This window comes from Aotus nancymaae, unplaced genomic scaffold (assembly GCF_030222135.1).
Source record: "Aotus nancymaae isolate 86718 unplaced genomic scaffold, 86718_ANA_hifiasm-v0.15.2.pri h1tg000108l, whole genome shotgun sequence".
Taxonomy (NCBI): domain Eukaryota; kingdom Metazoa; phylum Chordata; class Mammalia; order Primates; family Aotidae; genus Aotus; species Aotus nancymaae.
This window is the reverse complement of record NW_026988523.1, coordinates 8,022,000-8,041,698: the sequence shown is the minus strand read 5'-3', so window position 1 is coordinate 8,041,698 and position 19,699 is coordinate 8,022,000. Positions and strand designations below refer to the sequence as shown.

The 19,699-nt window shown below is 45.6% G+C and overlaps 1 protein-coding gene across 3 annotated transcripts in view; it reads left to right on the top strand.

The window, feature by feature from the left end:
• Nucleotides 1–19,699, top strand: part of TNR (tenascin R) — a 429,814-nt gene that overhangs the window by 199,913 nt on the left and 210,202 nt on the right. The window lies entirely within an intron of this gene.

The window sequence follows — 19,699 nt, the reverse complement described above, 5'->3', positions numbered from 1 at the left end:
AAGTTATAGGGCTGAAGTCCCCATTGTCTTGCTGGCTGTTGACGAGTCTCAGGGTTCTTGCCATTGGCCGCCTCCACTTAGCAAGACAGAACCTCTCTTGCATTGAATTTCTTTCATGCTTCAAATCTCTGACTTCCCTCTGTGCAACAAGCTGAAGAAAAGTAAGGCTTTTAAAGGTCTCATGTGATTAGGATGGGCCCACCTATATAATCTTTCTGTCTTAACACCAAACTGTGTCATGTAATGTAACCTCATCACAGGAGTAAAATCTGATATTCATAGCTCCAAAGATTACACAGAGCATGTGTACCAGGAGGGGAAAAGTCTTGAGGGCTACCTTAGGATCCTGTCACCACAGTGGTGAGGTTTTTAGGATGGAGCAGAAATAACTATGCATGGTTAATCCACTGTGTTTAACTAGAAGCCTTTCACACCCTCATCAAGGCATTGCTAAATCAGTTATTGCCTTTCAGTTTTTAATAACAGTGTTTGAGACATTGCAACAAACTTGACTCTCGACGTTTCATTGTAAGTGGTGCTCCCTTTAGTTATGTCCCAGAAAGAACAAGATCTCCTCTCCTCTCACCGAAATGAGCAAACTTCATGTACCTAAGGACCCAAAGCAGACCCTCAGTGGGCTACCCTGTTCCCTTCCTATCAAGGATCTGGGGACCGGATTGAAGCAATGTGACTCTGTTTCGTTCTTAATGGTCCTGGCACACACAATCAGGTGGGCCTGCCCCTCCTGGCACGTGCACGGATTTTGTGTGCTGGCCCTTGCAGCTGCATGAAGATATTACCAATGAGAGACAGCACCTTGGCAGAGGGACATGGTGATTTTTCCTGTCTTGGCAGATCCCAATGGTAGTTGTTGTATTCAAGTGATGAATCACTAATTTCTAGAAACCTTGACTGGAACCTGAAGGCGGGAGATAAATGTGATTGGGGGTGTTGCTCTGAGCATTCCAGCAGATAAATGGCCAGTCATGACTAAAGGATGGTTTTACATTTTCTAAGTGTGATCAAGTGAGATGTAACCAGTATTCTGCTGTTCATTAGCCTCATGTCTTCTAACCTTCACTGCCGGCTGCTCCCCCACAGAGAGGCTCCCTACCCATCCCACATTAAAAAAAAAAAAAATTGCTTACAGTAAAACCAGTAGGAGAGCCAGTAGCAGGTAACCAGCAGAAAGAGGGACCCTGAGGGGAGAGAAAGGTCATACACAATTTGGTCTTAGATTAAAGGGAGAGAAGAGAGAAAGAGCAGAGGTAGGAAGAGGGAGGAGACTGACACGGAGGAAGGTGGTCTGATTTTGGAATCTTTCTGATGCTGGCACATTTCTCATTACAGCCAACTGGGCATCAGTAAACCAATAATATGTGTGCAATATTTGGAAGAAATTCATAGAGAAGCCTCCTCATGCTGCTACTAGAGAGAGTGGCAGCAAGGCATGTCTTACTCTGTATACCACTCTGCCTTCATTCCTAGCAAGGGGCTCTGGGCTTCCTATTCAGAAAATATACTTTATCCACTGTCTTGGAAAAAGAAGAGTGGAGAGACAGGGTTCTAAAACTGTAGCCTAGGGAGGATCTGAGATTCCTCCATGCAGAAGTGCTCAGAGCCCCTGTGTCAGAGCCTGCCTCAGTTGTGTCAGGCATATGGTCCGCCTGGCCCACCATGGAGTCAATGAGGACCCAGCTGCTGTCTTGCCTGGATGTGATTTCAACAGCTTCCCACCAGGTCGCTTTGCCTTGGGTCTTTGCCCACACGAATCCACCTTTCATGCAGCCACCTTTAGCTTTCTACAACCCAAATTTAATCATGTCAGATCCCTACTTAAAAATTTTTGATGGACTTTAATTGTTGACAGAGCCAAGTCCAAGGCCAAATTTCTGAGCATATCATTTAATACTCTCTACAGAGTGGTTTTAACAGTGTCAATTCCAGCCGCTGTGCCCCTGTGCTTTAGCCTCACTGACTCACACCCCTCGTGGAATCGCTCTGCACTGTCACACTTTGGTGTTTTTGCACATGCTGCTCCTTCTGTCTAGAGCACTCTCCTTCTTTCTCTGTCTAAATGAGAGAAATCATGCCACCCATCCTTCAAGTGTCAGCTCAGTCTCACTTCCCCTGCAGATTTTTCCTTACCACTGATTCCTACTTCATCTTTCCGTCCTCAAGGCACACAGGGGTCTGCAGAGTGGTAAAAATCACAGAGGCTCAAAGTTGTGGGGAAGGGGTTGATGGAGGTGTAGACTCTGCCAAGGAGGGTGGCGACAGTCTCACATAAAGGATTTCAGGGACATGTGACTTCGTGAGATGGGAATCATCAGTAGGAATATGGAGGACACTGGGCAGATGTGCTGATATCCAAGCTGCTGGAATGAGTTGTCTCTGGTGCTCCTGGGTCCACGGTCTGCTACACAGGCTTGCAAGAGGCAAAGGGGCCTACTGGAAGACAGAGGAGCTCTGCCGTACATAAGACAGCTAATGTTTGTGTCGTGCCTGTCCGGATAGTGGTAGCTCCTAACTGGAGCGTTGGGATGAGCTAGGAAGACAAAGTACTGTACAAAGTGCAAAGGAAAGAAGGAAGGGGGAAAGTGACGGGCACTTTGCAGGGCAGTGCCCATTGTTCACTGGCCTCCAGCTACTCCTTATCTGAGAACAAAATCGACTTTGGCCAACTCGAGGTGAGTCTCTGCCCACTCACCCACTTCCATGACCCTCGCTTTACTCAGCTCACTGCCAATCTTGGGAAATTCGCCTGCTCCCCTTGCCTGTGTATCTTTACCTGCAATGGAGGGAAGTCTTCAGACTTCTGAAGAGGCCAGAGGAATCCTCTCCAGTTCACACTATCCTCTGAGTACTGAGCTGACATGGGGTGATCTGACAACTCACACCATGTCCCATTGACTTGATAGTGATGAAAGGCCACTCACGCTTTGAAATGCCTCCTGAAAGGCATGCCACTCTTGGGTACTTGGTTGTGTGATATCATTTTAGATTTCTCCAGCTTTGAACTCTGAAAAGCAACTCTGCCCTCGTGGCCTCCCTGCTTTTAATCCAGGTTGGAGGGAAGTTCCACATCCCATTAGCTGTGTCTTGATCCACACAAAGAGACAGTGGACAGAGGACATCTTTAAGATGGGAGATGGCCAGCAATTCTGCTTCATGCTTGATGGGTGCTACACTAGCAGATTCTGTCACGCTGTAGCCTGTTTCTCCTTAGCCGTTGACATACACCCCACTTAACCTCACCCCTGTGTCAAAGCAGCCTCTTTATGACCATGTTGCCCGTTATCCTGGGTAACTTATTTGAGAAACAGCTGGGTTTTCTGTGCGCTCTTGGCTCTGGCTCAGCGCTGGGCACATCATCACCACAGGTGCCACAAAAGTGAGCTTGGCTTCCTCCTCTCCTCCGGTCCTTTGATTCCTCTGCAGCCCCTTGTAATCTTATTTTCCCCTCTTCATTTATTTTTTTTCCTCTTCATTTATTTTTTCTCACATTCCAGTTCCAATCCGGCTGACAGGGTCTGAGGGGAGGCTGTGAGCAAACCAGCCTGGTACCCCAAATGGAAGTCTCAGTGCTCATCACATCCCAGTTCCACTCTCCAGGAAGCCAGAGCTTTCTCCTTTGAAAGCACTCTTTTTTTTTTTTTTTTTTTTTTTTTGAGACAGAGTTTTACTCTGTCACCAGGTGCCAGGCTGGAGTGCAGTGGCGTGATCGCAGCTCACTGCAACCTTCGCCTCCCGGGTTCGGGCAATTATCCTGCCTCAGCCTCCCGAGTAGCTGGGACTACAGGCGTGCACCACCACGCCCAGCTAATTTTTATATTTTTTAATAGAGACAGGGTTTCACCATGCTGGCCAGGATGGTCTCGATCTCTTGACCTCATGATCTGCCTACCTCGGCCTTCCAAAGTGCTGGGATTACAGGCGTGAGCCACCATGGCCAGCCTGGAGGCACTGTCTTTATACTTCCCTGCCACATCTCTCATCTATAATGCATATAGCCCATCTTTGGCATATCCTCTTCCCAGGCCATCCTTATAGCTCAAAATCTTTCCGTACCTCTGTGAGAGGCAACCTGGCATGGTAGTGAAGGACCTGCTCTCTGAAACTGAATGGCCTCTATTTGCTACTTATTAGCTGTGTGAAATCTGGATAAGTTAATCAAACTCCCTATGCCTTCTTTTATTCATCTATATGATGGGAATCATGACTACAGTACCTACTCCATAAAGTTGCTTTGAAGAGCAAATAATACATGCAAGGCAATCAGAGCAGTGCCAGACACTTAGCGAGCACTATGTGTTTGCGCTCGTTATTTTTAACATTATGAGGGAATCAGAGGTGCAAATGTTTTCAGGCATACAGCCTCAATGCAATTTCAGTCTCTCCATTTCCACCAAATTTCTCTCTGCAATCTGCAGTTTCAAATCTTTTCTATCCTGAATAAAGTTTTCTTCCTGCTCTATCTCCATCTTAAGCTGTTTCTATTTCTTTCTTTTCAGAGTCAACATCATTAACCGAGTAATCTACACTGATAATCTCCACCCACTCACCTCCCGTTTATGCCTCAATCCATAGCAATCTGGCTTCAGCTTCTGCCACACCACTACAACTGTTCCCGCTAAGATCACCATTAACCTACCGATTGAGACACCTAATTACCTCTCTGCCACTTTTGACCCTATTGACCACTCACTTGTTCTCAAAATGTATTCTTTTCTGAGACATTATTCTTTTCCGGTTGTAGCAGTCAGCTTCTGTTAGGTTACATTCAAGTAATAATCCCCAAATCTCAATGGCTTACAACAATAAAGATTTTCCTTTATGCTCAAATTTTACAGCAGCTGAGGGTTAGATATAGCTCTGCTCCGTATACCGCCTGCATTTAGGAATCCAGGATGAAGGAACAGATGATCTGTGGCAGGAAAAAAAGGGCTAACACCGATGCATACAGAGAGACTCTTAACACATTTGCTTGAGTATGGTGCAGATCGCCTTTGCTCACATTCTATTGGCCAAAGCCAGCCACGTGGCCCAAGCCTGACATCAAGAGACTTGCAGCAAGCAGGGACATACAGTCATCTTCCAAGAAAGACAGCAAATGGGAGGGAAAAGCCATACCACACTGGTTCTCCTTCTCCCTTTCCAATAGCTCCTTGTTCGCCTCCTTCGCTAGGTTGCCATGTTCCACCCACTTCCTAAATAACAGTGTTCCCAAGAGCTTCTTGCTTTGCATCCGTTCTTTGGGTAATCCTATCCATGCCCTTAATTTCAATAAGCACCAATATATCTAGATTCTTATGACTTCCAAATCTCTAGCACAGGCCCTTGCTGACCATGTTTAGCAATGCCCTTGAATTTAACATGTCCAGAATTCAACTCATTTCCTTATCTTCCTATTCCTTTATTCTACTTCATGGTTATTGATAATGTTTTTAACCCAAATATTTAAATCAGAAACCTGAGAAGGCTTAATTATTCTTCCCTGCCCCCATCCCCTCCAGTGAGTCAACTATATGATTCATTCTACCTTTAAAAGAAGTTTCTGCCCTCTTACCCTCTCTTTACTTACTCTGCTGTTGCCTGAGTTTGGGCTCTCACTATCCTTTGCTTGAATTTTAGCCATCAGTAATTATCTAACTGTCCAGCATACTTCAGTCACTCTTTCCTAGAGACCATTTCTGCACTGCAGCAAACAATATCTCCCCATATCCCCCCCAGATCTGATCTTGCCTCTTCTTTGCTTAAGACCTTCAAATGCTCTCCCATATACCTGAAGTAAAATTCAGGCTCCATGGTGTGGCATTCAAGGTTTGCCATAACCAAACCTTGCTTGTCTTTGCACACCCCTTTCTGCTGTTCTCTGTCTGGCACCCTCTGCCTCGGCTGTTTTGACTTCTCACCAAATGCCCCATGATGGTTCTCATTTCTGTGTATTTACTCACACTATATTCCCTCTGCCCAAATGTTCTTTTCATTTTTTTTTTAACTCAGTGACTGCCTGTTGAGCCTTCAAGTCCTAGTCTGGGCACCTTTCAGTAAAAGGTGAAAGATTTATACAATCTGAAGAGAAACTGGAGTATAGTCTGAGCACCTTTCATAAAACCTTCCCAAACCTTGTCCATTCCCCTTGCCCCTACTCCACAATAGGTAACATCAACCTTTGCAGTAACATTAATCACATGATGTTATTATTCACATGTCTTCCTCTTCTTACATAAATTATGAGTTCCCAGAATGGGGACGGAATCATTATCATCTTTGAAATTGCCCAGGAACTAACACAGTGCATACACGTTAGATACTCAATATATGTATACTGAAGGAAGGGATAAATAAGTGAATGATGTACTCCAGTCTGTGTTCCATTAGCTCAGTGGTCAGGTTTTTCTACTTGTCAGTTTCACTCTCTGGCTGCTCTCTGGCTCTAGGAAGCCTGGTCCCCTTCCTATGTTGGAGGACTAACTTCTTGCCTTCATATTAAAAGTACTCTCTCTGAAGCCCTGACAGCCTGAATCTGACAGTGCCAGCCTCATAGGACTCCTTAGCAAATCTCCCTTTTCTAGAACCTGTCTCTCCCATTAAAACGGCTCCTCTGCAGCTACATGCTCTGCTCTCCAGCTTTGCGGATGACCCTCCACAGGCCAGCTCAGTCACTCCTGGAGTTCCCTCAACTGGACTACCCTATTACTCTTTCTGTCACATGATAGTTTTTCTCACCGTTTCCTTTCTTCTCCATCTGTGTCAGAACCAGCTACTAACTTTGCAGCGCCTGGCGCAAAATGATAATTCGAGGCCCTTTGTTCAAACATTATTTAGAATTTCAAAATGGCAACAGCAAAGCAGTAAACCAAGCAGAGGGCCCTTCTGAGCACTGTGACTGCACGGTTGAGTCTTCTGCCCATGAAGCTGGCCCTGAGCTCTGCCTGGCAGTTCCAAGCTGTGCTACATGCAGAAGGTCAGACTAGAAGTACATCCTGCAGGAAAATGAGTTAGCACGAGTGAAGAGAGGGTGCTCTGCATGCGGGCAAAAGCATTGGAAAGAATTTTGTGGAATAAGTTTTAGTTGAAAAAAGAGAGTTTAAAAAATTATATGTATGTATATATGTATGATTAATATATATGATTATTTAATAAGTGAAGGGTTTGGAACAATGCCATGTAGAAGCTGTTTTAGTGAGAATAAGTTGTCTCATTAGAAGCATTTTTAATTATGAAAAAATTGCTTGTCAATGTTTGCATCTAATCAGGAGATGTAGAGTGATTATGTTAATTCCACTGCTTGGAGGTGTAGGTGGGAAGTGCCTTTGTCCTCTGTTAGGGCTCTGTCAGATGGCAAAAGAACAAGCAACAGGATAAGAAGGGTTTGAGAACTCATTCATTTGGTCATTCATTTATTTAACTAAACACTTATACCGGACTCATTTTATGCCAGTCACTCAGATTAGAAGGTTTCCTCATACCAGGGGCAGGTGCGTGATGAGATGTAGGGGCTGGCCCCAGGAGCTGGAGGTGGGCTGAGTGCATCCAAGCATGCAGCGCCCCCTTCCAAACTCCCTGTGTGTTTACACTAAATAAAGCTTACACTTACAAATAAAACACCAGAGAGGAGGGGCATAATGTTTTTGAGGAAAGACAGGGCTGAGGGAGGGAGGGCCTGTACTGGGGTTGGAGGAATTCTTTTATTTCTTTTGGTCTTTCTCCCCAAACACAGTGGCATGCCAAGCTGAGCACCACACTGCTGCCGGTTGTCACCGTCTTAACCTGGTGGCAGGAGGTACTTCCGGTGGCTTGCATTCATAGAGCATCTTCTGGTTTACATGATCTCATTTTGATCCCCATAACAGCTGTTTGGCAAGTTTAAGCTTACGCCATATGAACTTGCCACCTCTATCAGCCAAATGTGGTCAAATGTTGGCAATTTCATATGGATCAACCTAACATTGGTGGTGATATTAACCCCATTTTTTCAGTAGCAAAAACGGAAGCTTAGAGAGACTTTACCAGTTTCATAGAGTCATGGATGGGGTTGAACCCCAAGCAGAACTCCAACTCAAATGCATGCTTTTCTCCACATCTGGCATCCCCTTGGTATAAATGGTACATCAACTTCATGCAGCAACGTATAGACAGGTTGGGAGTTTCATGTTAATATGCTTTAACTGTCTTTTTTCAGCCCCAGATTCAGTAATGGTTCTCTGTACAAACTCATTCATTTTTAATCAGTTGACTGTAATGATTTGTTACAAATGATCTTTAATTCTCAGCTGTGGTTAATCAGTACTGAAAGGCACTTTTCCTGTTATTTTATTTGGATAGGACTCTTAGTGAAATACTTGCCTGCCATTACTTAATCACTTGTTTGTTTTCCCTCTGCACACAGTTTCTAGTAGCATACAGCAGTATTTAATGTGAACACATTCCCTTTACAGAGTGAATTGAGTTTTCCAAGCCATAGGGGCGGGGAGCTGCCGTGGGGAGCCCTGAGCCTTCCTGCTTTGGTTTGATACTTATTGACCCTCTCCTGTGGGCCAAGCTAAAGCCAGCTGCTAAGGATATGCCGATTTATCCATGGCAACTGCAACACAACTCGGAAAAGGTTATTACGAGAGTTTATGGTATAAGAAGGGGAGGTGGAGGGGATGGCATCTAGCCCATCCCTGGAATGTCAGGAAGTCTTCCCAGAGGAGGTGAATTCTGGAAAATAAATAGTGATCAGGCTGGCGTTTCTATGCAGATGAAACAACAGATGCAAATATACAGGGTGAGCGAGCCTGGGGTTTGGGAATATGTATGCAGCCAAGCATGGTTAGAGTACAGAGAGGAGGCAGGGGAGGGTGGGCATTGAGAGAGGAGACTGGGGAAGTAAGTGGGGTCAGGCCGTAATGGGCACTGGGCACGGCTTAAACCAGAGAGGTTTAAGAAGAAATAACTTGCATGGATTTGATTTAGAAAAATCCTCTGGGAGTAGCATGGAGAACGGATTGGAAGTGAGCTGAGTGGAGGCAGGAAAGCCAGTGAGCAGAAAGGAGGGAGTGGTGAACCAGGCTGGAGATAATAAGGGCTGAGAGAAGCGGCTAGCTCTGAGGAAGAGAAGCGTGGAGGGATTTGAAGTGAATGCTGGGTGGGGCCGAAACTACGGTAATGAAAGAAAAGTGCAGAAGACAAGTGTCTGGCTGTCCTCTTTCAAAGCTGAGCTGGGGTACTTGTCTGCGCCCAAAGAGACCAAACCATCCAGCTCTAGGCCAGGGCTATCTGTAGGTGCGACTGGGCTGTCACAGCAACAGGGCTGAGAGCTAGGCCCTTTCCTGAACCATCAGCTCTCTTGAGTCACCCGGGGTCTGCTTTGTGTCATTCTTACAGCCATCCTGACCAATGAAAGGAAACTGAAAATCTTTCCCTTCCCCTCACCACCCCCAGGTTCTGATAAATCTGGCCCTCCTGGGAGTCTGGCATCACCATGCAAAGATTTGAGTCAAACCCTGGAGCTGAAGGATTCTCTGGGAGTATGATCAGCGGTGCTCAGCTGCAGGGGAAGGTGAATCCTTGCCCAAGATTTCTTCCATAGCTTCTGAATGCAGGGAGGTCACGTGCAGCCTCGGTTATTAGGATGGCACTTGTTAGCGGGATCAGAGGAAGGACTAGTTGATGAGGAAATTGCCGTGGCAGTAATGTGGTCTGACTGCAAAAGCAAAAACCCAAAAAACATAGTGCCTGCTTTCTCCCCACTCTACACCTGAGACTGATTTGTTAGTCGGTGACTCTTTTGCCATCCTTTCTGGAAAAGCACAGAAAGTGTGAGAGACATTCAATTTGTCTTCTTCATCTCTATTCTTGGTGGTCTTACCATTCTTCCTCTCTCCGTTTGATGTCTTCCATGGCAGCCCTATGTCCCCCTTCTCTCTTGGTGTCCCAGACCAATAACTGATGAAACTAGTTTATGCTACAGTGTGAGCGACTTATGGTTTAAAATGCAAATATCTCCGGGAAGGGGAAATCATAACATAAAGGTATAAATGTAATGGTAGATGTGTGAGTTTTAGAAACAGAGATTTGGAGGGTTTTGCGAAGACCTTCCAGTCACAGGGCATGCGCAACAGCCTGGCCTCAGGCTATGCCTTCTTGGTTCTGGCACATTCCCAGAAGGAACTGTGAGGTTGCTAAAGTCAATAAGGCAAATCAGAGAGAGTGTGTGTTTCCTTCAACTTCATCCAAGGATACGGATTTCAGGTAGCACTTCCAGAGCCAGCAGGTCTCAGCACAACTGTTTTTCTCTGCCTGAGATACTCTTTCCCATTTCTGAACTTTGGCAATTCCATCTTCATCTGATTCCTCTCCCCTGAAATCAGGGGAGCCTTCCCAAACTCCACACATGGTTGTGCAGGAAGTTTGTTTACACCTCCATTAAACCCTGGATACAAAACCATGTGGACGTTCCTCCATGTGTACATGACTGCGTCTTCTTCATGGTCTGTGAGCTGCTTTCCCAAGAACAGTAGCCATTTCTTATTATTCGCTTCATCTCCAGCAGTTTTTAGCTCTTGCTGGTAATAAGTGATCAGCACTGTATTGTTTGTTTCTCTTTTCTTTTCCTGGGGAACTATGTAAACAGTTGACTGCACTGTGAAAGGCTAAGTGGAATTTTATTTGGGAGCGTGTCTCTGGTCTTTTTCAAGGCCGTATTTTCATTTTCATCAGGCCCTCACCGACTGAGGAGACTAGGGTGAAAAAGTTACTATGTGTGCCTTCAAGGATCTCACAATGTCAGTTCAAACACGAATGTAAGAGGGTGGAACTGTTGAAAGCATGGTTTTCTCTTCCCCCATGAGGATGGCCCTGTCCTGAAAATCTACTACCTAGGAATTGGCCGACTCTGACTAAGTTGACATCTCAGGGTCTGAGGAGACTGACAAGCCTCTGCCTCGAGTTCTTCAGCATAATCCCAACATCTGGGGCATCAGCAACCCTCCTGTAGGCCAAGAGAGAAGTTGGATTAGCCAGAGTCTGTCCTGCCTGCCTCCTCCCTCCCACCCTGGGAATATTTGGAAATGTGTGTGTGTGGAGGGGTATTGTTGGTAATCAAAATGCCTGTTGGAAAGCATGCCAACACAGCATGGATGGAGGCCGTGGACGGAAGTCAACCTGCAGCACCCTGGACAGTCTCATCCAAAAAGAAATCAACTCACCCGCCATGGTAATAGTGCACTCTAAAACATAAGGTTACACAACTTTGGATCATACCAGGACCACAAGAAGTCAAGGTTTTAGACAGAATTTTAATTTTTGAAGATCCAGTTGCTGCCTAAAGAAAATATATTTTCATTTTCCAGGGCCTACTTTGTATTAACCCACAATCAACACTCCTCCACATTGGATTAATCTCTTATACCTCCATAGTTGGAAATGAATGCTAAAGAAAATATCTTCAACCTTTTTTTTTCTTGGGGAACTTTCTGACCTGAACACAGGTTCTGCTAAGTTGAGACCACTCAAACCAACATAGCCCAAAGGACAGTGGTCTTGCAGTCACACTGTAGCTGGCCAATCTCTGCTTTGATCCTGTACCTCCCCTTCCCATTTTCCACAGGTTGGCATCTGGACAGAGCAACTGTGAATGCCCCAGCCATGGTCATGGCCCAGTGGACCCCTCGTGCCTTGTTCTGGCCTTGTGTCCAACATCCTGGCCTGCTCCTATATGCACTAAGCTCTTAAGCTTCAGCTTTGCCTCCATATTTTGCCCTTGCTCAGGTTTCTTAAATACTCTACTTCTCCACATTGTGACCTTGGGGAGGTCACAGTGTGGCCTGTGACACAGTCACATTGTGACTGTGACCATGCTTTCAACAGTTTCACCCTCTTACATTTATGTTTGAACTGACATTGTGAGATCCTTGAAGGCACATTGTAACCTTGGAGAGTTTATCCCATTCAAAATGGCAACCATGTCCCCACTGGATTTGCACTTGACTCTTAGTTGGATCCACTTCCTGTTTGACTGGAACCGCTCCCCTCTGCCCAGTTCTGCACCATTTCCCCACCAGTTTCTAGTCCCAGAAGCAGGCCCTTGTCCACACAGATGCCTGGCTAGGCCCCTGACGAGGGAAATGGACTTAGGTGCTATCTGTGCCATCTGCTCAGAGAGTTGACTCCACTCTCATGTTGACTGATGGGGACACAGAAGGGTTTTTAGGTTGGACACAGCCCAACCTAGTCCAGAGGAGAGTCCTTCATCAAAGGCCTGGGAAGTCAAACTTTTATCACTCTAGCAACTCATCCCCTCTTAATTGCAGATCCAGGGGAGATGACGGTATCAAGCAAATTAACATTGAACTTGTTCCGAGATGACAGAGATTCCTGGGCCAGTCATAAAATTGTCCCTCAAGTCATATCCTTAGAGAGGGAACTGGCTACCTTGGAGGAGGGCCTGAGAGCCACCATCAGGAAAAAAATGTACTCAGGCTGTGCTCCTGAAGGTCACAACTTTGCCAGTCAAGCACTGGGTAAGCAATTACCTGCCCTACAAGAGCCATTTAAAGGGGAGAAGAAATATTCCCCTAGATCCACACCCGGGCAAAGAAGGGCTTTACATCAGGTGAGAAGAGGACCAGAACTCTCTTTCATTCTGAAGCTTTATCTTTCCCTTTTTGGCCTCATTTTTGGCTTCTTTCACTGAGGAAAGCACATGTCTCAAGACAGGAGATTACCCTGGTGATTGATGGCTAGCAAATGCAATTAGGGGTCCTTAAGTGCTCTCCAAGGGGTGCCCTTCCAGTGTGGCATTCCAGGTTTGGTGATCACTTAACGATAGTGCACAGAGGCCTCCTGGTAATGAAGCATTTGTCTCTGTCAAACTTTGGCCACCTGAACTTCCTGCTGCCTTTACGTGCAGAGAGACTGTGGGCAAAAAAGTGGGAATGGAAGGTGGAGTGGGGAAGAGGCAGAGTGAAGGCTAGGGAGCACTCCTGGCTTGAAGGAAGCCTTACCACGAAGAATGGGCCCACTTGGCCAAGAAGGATACTCCCAATATGAGGCCTGAACATGAATTGGGGGTCCAAGGGTACCTTCAATGACTGAATTTCTATAATATTTGCTAATTATCTCAGTGCTCAGAGAAATAGAATTCCTTAATTCCGCTTCCTTTGGTGCACGGAAGGGATGAACAAAAAAACCCAGCCCAGACTCTGCCCTTGGGTTACTTGTATGCTAGCTGGGAAGGTCAAACACACCTTCCTCAAACTTCCAGGCATCAGTGGATGACCTGGCCCCACACAAACAGATGAAGGAGTACACTAAATATTGACTCATCTGTGGTGCTAAAAGAAGGAAGGACAAAAGAGGCTGTCTGGCTCCTGCCTGCCTGAGCTCTCGTTTCAGCTCCGCCACTTGGAAGTTCACTGACCTTGAACAAGTTACATAATTGCTTTGTGTCTCAGTTTCCTGACTGTAAAATGGGGATAATGACAAAAGTTTCCTCCTTGACTCTTGGTGAGGATTCAGCAGGGCAGTGTCCAGGACACCCAGGCCCTAGCGAAGGCAGTGTCCACAGACACCCAGGCCCTAGCCAAGGCGGTGTCCACAGACACCCAGGCCCTAGCCAAGGCGGTGTCCACAGACACCCAGGCCCTAACCAAGGCGGTGTCCACAGACACCCAGGCCCTAGCCAAGGCGGTGTCCACAGACACCCAGGCCCTAGCCAAGGCGGTGTCCACAGACACCCAGGCCCTAGCCAAGGCGGTGTCCACAGACACCCAGGCCCTAGCCAAGGCGGTGTCCACAGACACCCAGGCCCTAGCCAAGGCGGTGTCCACAGACACCCAGGCCCTAGCCAAGGCGGTGTCCACAGACACCCAGGCCCTAGCCAAGGCGGTGTCCAGGACACCCAGGCCCTAGCCAAGGCGGTGTCCACAGACACCCAGGCCCTAGCCAAGGCGGTGTCCAGGACACCCAGGCCCTAGCCAAGGCAGTGTCCACAGACACCAGTGGTTTCCTCCCCACCAAGCCAGGGTTCTGACCCTTTTTAATGGCATGTTTCATTAAAAAATTGACCATGCCAGAAAAAACGCATTATTGAAAAAATTCAACCAGCCTGGTGAAGCGTAAGGATCCTTCTCAGAATAATGGTAGAAATGTATAAAATAAAATATATAAGATTACAAAGGAAACTGCATTTTTATTGAAATATCACTATCAAAATATTAAAAAACCAAATTTGTAGTAGAGTAATATATGTGTTTCTTTATTAACACAGTAAATAGCAAGATCTGCTGGCAGGTCTAATAACTACTGTAATTCTGAAGTTCATAAGAAGCTTAAACAATATTTCAACATATCTGCAACAACTGTAATGAGATGTAAAAATATCTGTGATTTCTATTGGTGACAAAATTATAGCTTCTGCTGATACTACTGTGACTCGTTGCCTACATTTAAAATCAGAGGAACTGCTAAATTTTAGCTAAAGTTGGTGAAATTAAAGATGCAGTTTTTTCCATCTAAGCTCATGGACCCTCTGTGAACCCCAGGCTAAGAACCATTGCTATAAAGCTTGATAAAATAATGCTTTCCAAATTCCATGCTTTCAAAAATTTCAAAATATTATTTATTTTCTCATTACTAAAGCCAAATATAAACATGATAGCAGAGTTAATAAATACAGATTAAACAGAAAAAGACAAAGATTTAAAAAACACCATCCAGAGAGAGCCACTGTTGACACTTGGCATAGTAATTAAGTTGTTGAGATGTGGAGCTCATTGCTAATCTATTTTTCATGCACTGAATCTGCTGCGGATAGGATTATTAGATTGTAATTTCTTCACTTGGAGGGACATTGAGGCACAGGGAATGCTGATCAGGGACCTCAGCAAAGAGCCAACTCTAAGCACCACAAATATAGGCTGGAAACTATATGCAGCTCCTTTCTGGAAAAGGGATTCTGCCCTTCTCAGTGCGGCCCCTGTAGTAGTCTGTTCTCACACTGCTATGAAGAAATGCGCAAGACTGGGTAATTTGAAAGGAAAGAGGTTTAATTGCCTCACAGTTCCACAGGCTTGGGGAGGCCTCAGGAAACTTACAATCACGGTGGAAGGGGAAGCAAACACGTCCCTTTTCACATGGTGGCAAGAGAGAAAAGGACCAAGCAAAGGGGGAAAAGTCCCTTATAAAAGCATCAGATCTCCTGAGAACTCACTATCATGAGAAGAGCAGCATGGAGGAAACTGCCCTGTGATCCAATTATCCTCACCTAGTCACGTCCTTGACACGTGGGGATTGTTACAATTCAGGGTGAGATTTGGGTGAGGACTCAGAGCCGAACCCTGTCGGCCACTGTAGTCAGGGCAAGCCAGTCTTTATCTTAGCAGCCCAGAAGCCAAGCCAGAGTCCTGCAGCCCTTCTAGTACCAGCTGTCCCACAGATCTCAAATCTCTTGTTAGACCTGATGAATGATCTTGTCTGAATCATGAATTATGAATGATGGAAATTGCTCACTAAATAAAGGATACCAACTGACACCACTTAGAACCTGCCAGACACTCGGGTCAGAGCCCTGATGCACTTGGGCAGAGTGTGAGGACTCATCCAAATAATCCATTTAGAAATCATGAGGGCCGGGTGCAGTGGCTCATTCCTGTAATCCCAGCACTGTGGAAGGCCAAGGAGGGCGCATCATAAGGTCAGGAGATAGAGACCATTCTGGCTAACACAGTGAACCCTGGTCTCTACAAAAATACAATGTGTGAGCCTATAATCCCACCTACTTGGGATGCTGAGGCAGGAGACTCACTTGAACCCAGTAGGTGGAGGTTGCAGCAAGCCGAGATCACGCCACTGCACTCCAGCCTGGGTGACAGAGCAAGACTCTGTCTGAAAGAGAGAGAGAGAGAAAGAAAGAGGAAGAAAGGAAGAAAGAAAAAGAAAAAGAAGGAAGGAAAGGAAGGAAGGAAGAAAGAGAGAAAGAAAGAAAGAAAGGGAAAGAGGAAAAAAGGAAGGAAGGAAAGAAAAAAATCACGAGAATGAGATAGCATTAAATCTAGGAGGTATGATACAATCTGCACAAACACACGTGTGGATAGTGACACTTGTGTAGCTCTCTCTGAGGTGAGAAGGTAGTTTGACATATATTCAGCTGTCCCAAGGAAGTTCTAGAAGACTCTGAAGGCTTAGAATGGCTTGTCTAGTCACTGTTAAACAACTTCTGTGGAGAGTCCACCCCATGTGAATTCGGGATACAAGGGAGGCAGACCCCAGCTTGCTTTCCTCAATATCTCTCAGGACACCCAACCCTGTGAGTCCTCCAGGCATGGCCAGCCTCAGCCAGGATGGTCCATCGCTCCAGTGTAAGCACGAGGCTGTTGAGCCACCAACATCAAGTCAGGGATTTGCTGCACCTCCTGGATGGAACGTCTAAAAGACTGAGGCTAATACCACTATGGCAACAGTTAAAAAGTGCCTCCCTTCTCTTCTCCAGTTCAGGCCATAAAGCAATGTCTTCTGACCTCCAAACCAAGACCTTCCCTGGAAGGAGGAGCAGGGTGTTAATAAAATGCTGCTGGTACAGTCATCAAAATGTGACTGTGCACTTTCCTAGAGGGACCCTGCAACCCCAAGGTGGCACCCCAGACTTCCTCTAGGCCTAGTTAAAGATCACCAACAAAGCTCCTGAATGCAGGGCACAACTCAATTTCAAAATATTTTTAATAAAACAATGTAGAAAGGGCAGCCTGTTCGTTTTGATCCTTCACTGGGTCATTCAATTAAACCTGAGATTCTGGGAAAACTTGAACTCCCCGATCACATTTTCCATTAGTAATAATAATAAAAGATAATTATGGAATCTGTCTGTCAGATATTCCAGACACCAGCACCTCCACTTAATTAACTGCTAATTAAGATATGAAAGAACTGCAGTGTCTCTCACACATCCTGATTTTATTAAGCCTCGGCAAATCTTCCTCAGGGAAAGAGAAACCTAAACAGCCAAGGCTGAGCCCTTCCTTGGATTTAGGAAACAGGGTGGCGTGGGGTGAGTGGGGAGGAAGTCTGACTTTGAGGACCAGCCTTTTAACTACAGCATTCCATTGTTACATAATGACCTCGAGAGGAAAGAATGTGGGAGAAGGGAAAGGAACTAACATGTTTCGAGTTCCTTCCTTGTGCTGCACACGAAGCTAAGCCTTTTACATATATTATCTAAGTAAATTCTCACAGCAATCCTGTAAGGAAATATTATTATTCCCATTTTACAGATTAGAAAACACGGGCTTAGAGGGATTTAATAAATACCTTTCCAAGCCTGTGGCTGATAAGAGCTAGGATTTGAGCCAAATGTCATGCTTTTCATTTGTTGCTCCAGGTAGATACAAGAAAGAGAAATGTGTTCTTTCTTGTCTTTACCGTCATTGACAAAGCAGAAGCGCAAAGCATTTGTGGCAGCTAGCCTTCAAGACGACCCCCAGTTGTTCCTTGCTTTGTAGCATTCATACCCTTCTGTGGCTTTCCCCCTCATTAAATGGGGCTAACCTATGTACCAATAGAATATTGCTGAAATGACGGTGAGCTTAGTCTTACAAGATACTGTGGCTTCCACCTTGCACTTTCTCAGATTGTTTGCTTTGGGGGAAGCTAGCTGCCATGTTGTCGGGACACTCAAGCACCCTTTTAGAAGCCCACATGGGGAGAAGCTGAGGCCTCCTGCAATGACCAAATCAAACAAAGGAGCCGTCTTGGAAGCAGATCCTCTATTCCTACCAGGCCGAAGACTGCAGCCTTCAACATCTTGACTGAAACCTCATGAGAGACCCTGAACCAGAACCACTCAGATAAACTGCTTCTGAATTCCTGACCCATGGGAATTATGAGATAATAAATGTTTATTATTTTAAACCACTGATTTTTAGGGTAATTTGTTATGCATCAGTAGATAAATGGAGAATTCATGAACTTCTTACACTCTGCTGAATTGCAAAGCCTTGCCAATACCAGTGGATCAGAGAAATCCTAAGAAACATTCAAATTTGTATGCCTGAAAGTAGGAGTCTGAAATAGCCATTCAAGAGCCCTCCTGGTAGGAAGTCTTGTGAGTTTAGAAGCAGAATATGGGTCAGATCACCAACAGTTGCCTAAATTTCCCATTTTCACATTAAGATGACTAAGTACAATTTGAAAGCTGTTCAAAATCTGATCCATTGTTCAGCAACCAACTGCTGTGAGAATTGAGAAAAAAATGAGTTGACCATACTTTGGGGCATTGGGCAATTTTGTCTATAGCTGATCAGCATCCTTGGGATCAAATAGCCATTACTGGAACATCTCCAGCAATTTGCAGTACATCAACCAAAACCTTTCAAGCACCAAGGTTTATACTGCATGTCAAAATGAACTGTTACTGTGAAGTCTGAAACCTCTGCAATTTTTGATTGTTGGATCTTACCTGGCCCAGCAGGTGTCTTTCTTCTAAAGCCCATGACTCACCGAAGCCAAACAGGATAAAAACACAAAGCTCTGGAGAAAAACCTGTGATTGAGATCAACAGGGGCTCTTGGGCTGCACTTTCTGGATCTCCAGGTCTCCAGCTCTTGCCTGGGGAGTGGGGACAGGGAGCCCATGCTACAAGGTCCAAGCCAAGCCCCTCAGATGGCTGAATTCTCCTGTGTTACAGAGGGGTCAGCGCTTGATGAGGAATGAAAATATAATGCACATTTTCTAGATATATTTCACAGGACATTTTTTTCCAAAGATGAGCTGTTGCAAGTTGACCCCAGATAATGCTGGGCACTGAAAAGGGGGTAAATGAGTAGGTTGCAGTGTGGACAGAAAGAACATCCATTTGCTGAAGCTGCTGGAGTGTCAGGTCTGCATGCCCTTTATTCTAGTGTATGTCTCTCAGGATGCCACCTCCCCTCTCCCTCGGGTCCCTCTGAAAATGTGGAAGCTAAAAGGATTTGGGAGCCTGAGCCCCGTACCCCGTATTCATCTTAGCTGATGGTTTCGCCTCTAGTAGTGGCTGCTGCGGGAATGCATGCCTACATGGTGACACAACAGCTTCAATGGCTGTCATAACAATCCTTTGCCATGTCACCAGTTATGCGAATCTATCTTAAGATAAGGCCTTTGTGTGATATCATTGGGGCTGTATGACTTGTTAATAAAATTAAGTTGATCTATTAGTGAGGTAATGCATGTTCTATCACAAGGGCCAGTATACTGGGTTCAGGATGAGCTTCATTCTATCAAAGCAAGTGTGGTAATGACTTCGGGAAGATTGGCACACACACTCAGTTCAGTTTGGCAGTTGCTCAGCCAACAGTTTGAAACCTGTTTAAATAAATAAAACTGGTTAAATGAAAAAGAGGACAGGACTAGAAAACAGAAGCCCCGCATTCTAGTTCTAATCCTCTAAATAACTCTGGAGGTGCATGCCTCCAAAGCGAACTGCCCTGACAAGTTCCCATGCACCCGTCCCTCAAAGACAGGAGCTCCTCGTGGGTGGCGGGGTGGCGGCTGCATCCTCTTCATATTCCCGGTGCCTGGCGTGGGCCTGGGTACTCACAAGGCTCTCAGTAAATAGTTGCGGCCAACGACTAAAAAAGTAAGAAAGTGCACATATCCACATTCACATATGTGTATGTGTGGTTACATGAGAGTGAGAGGAAGTCTAAAAGGATATACTCATGCTCCCAACACAGGG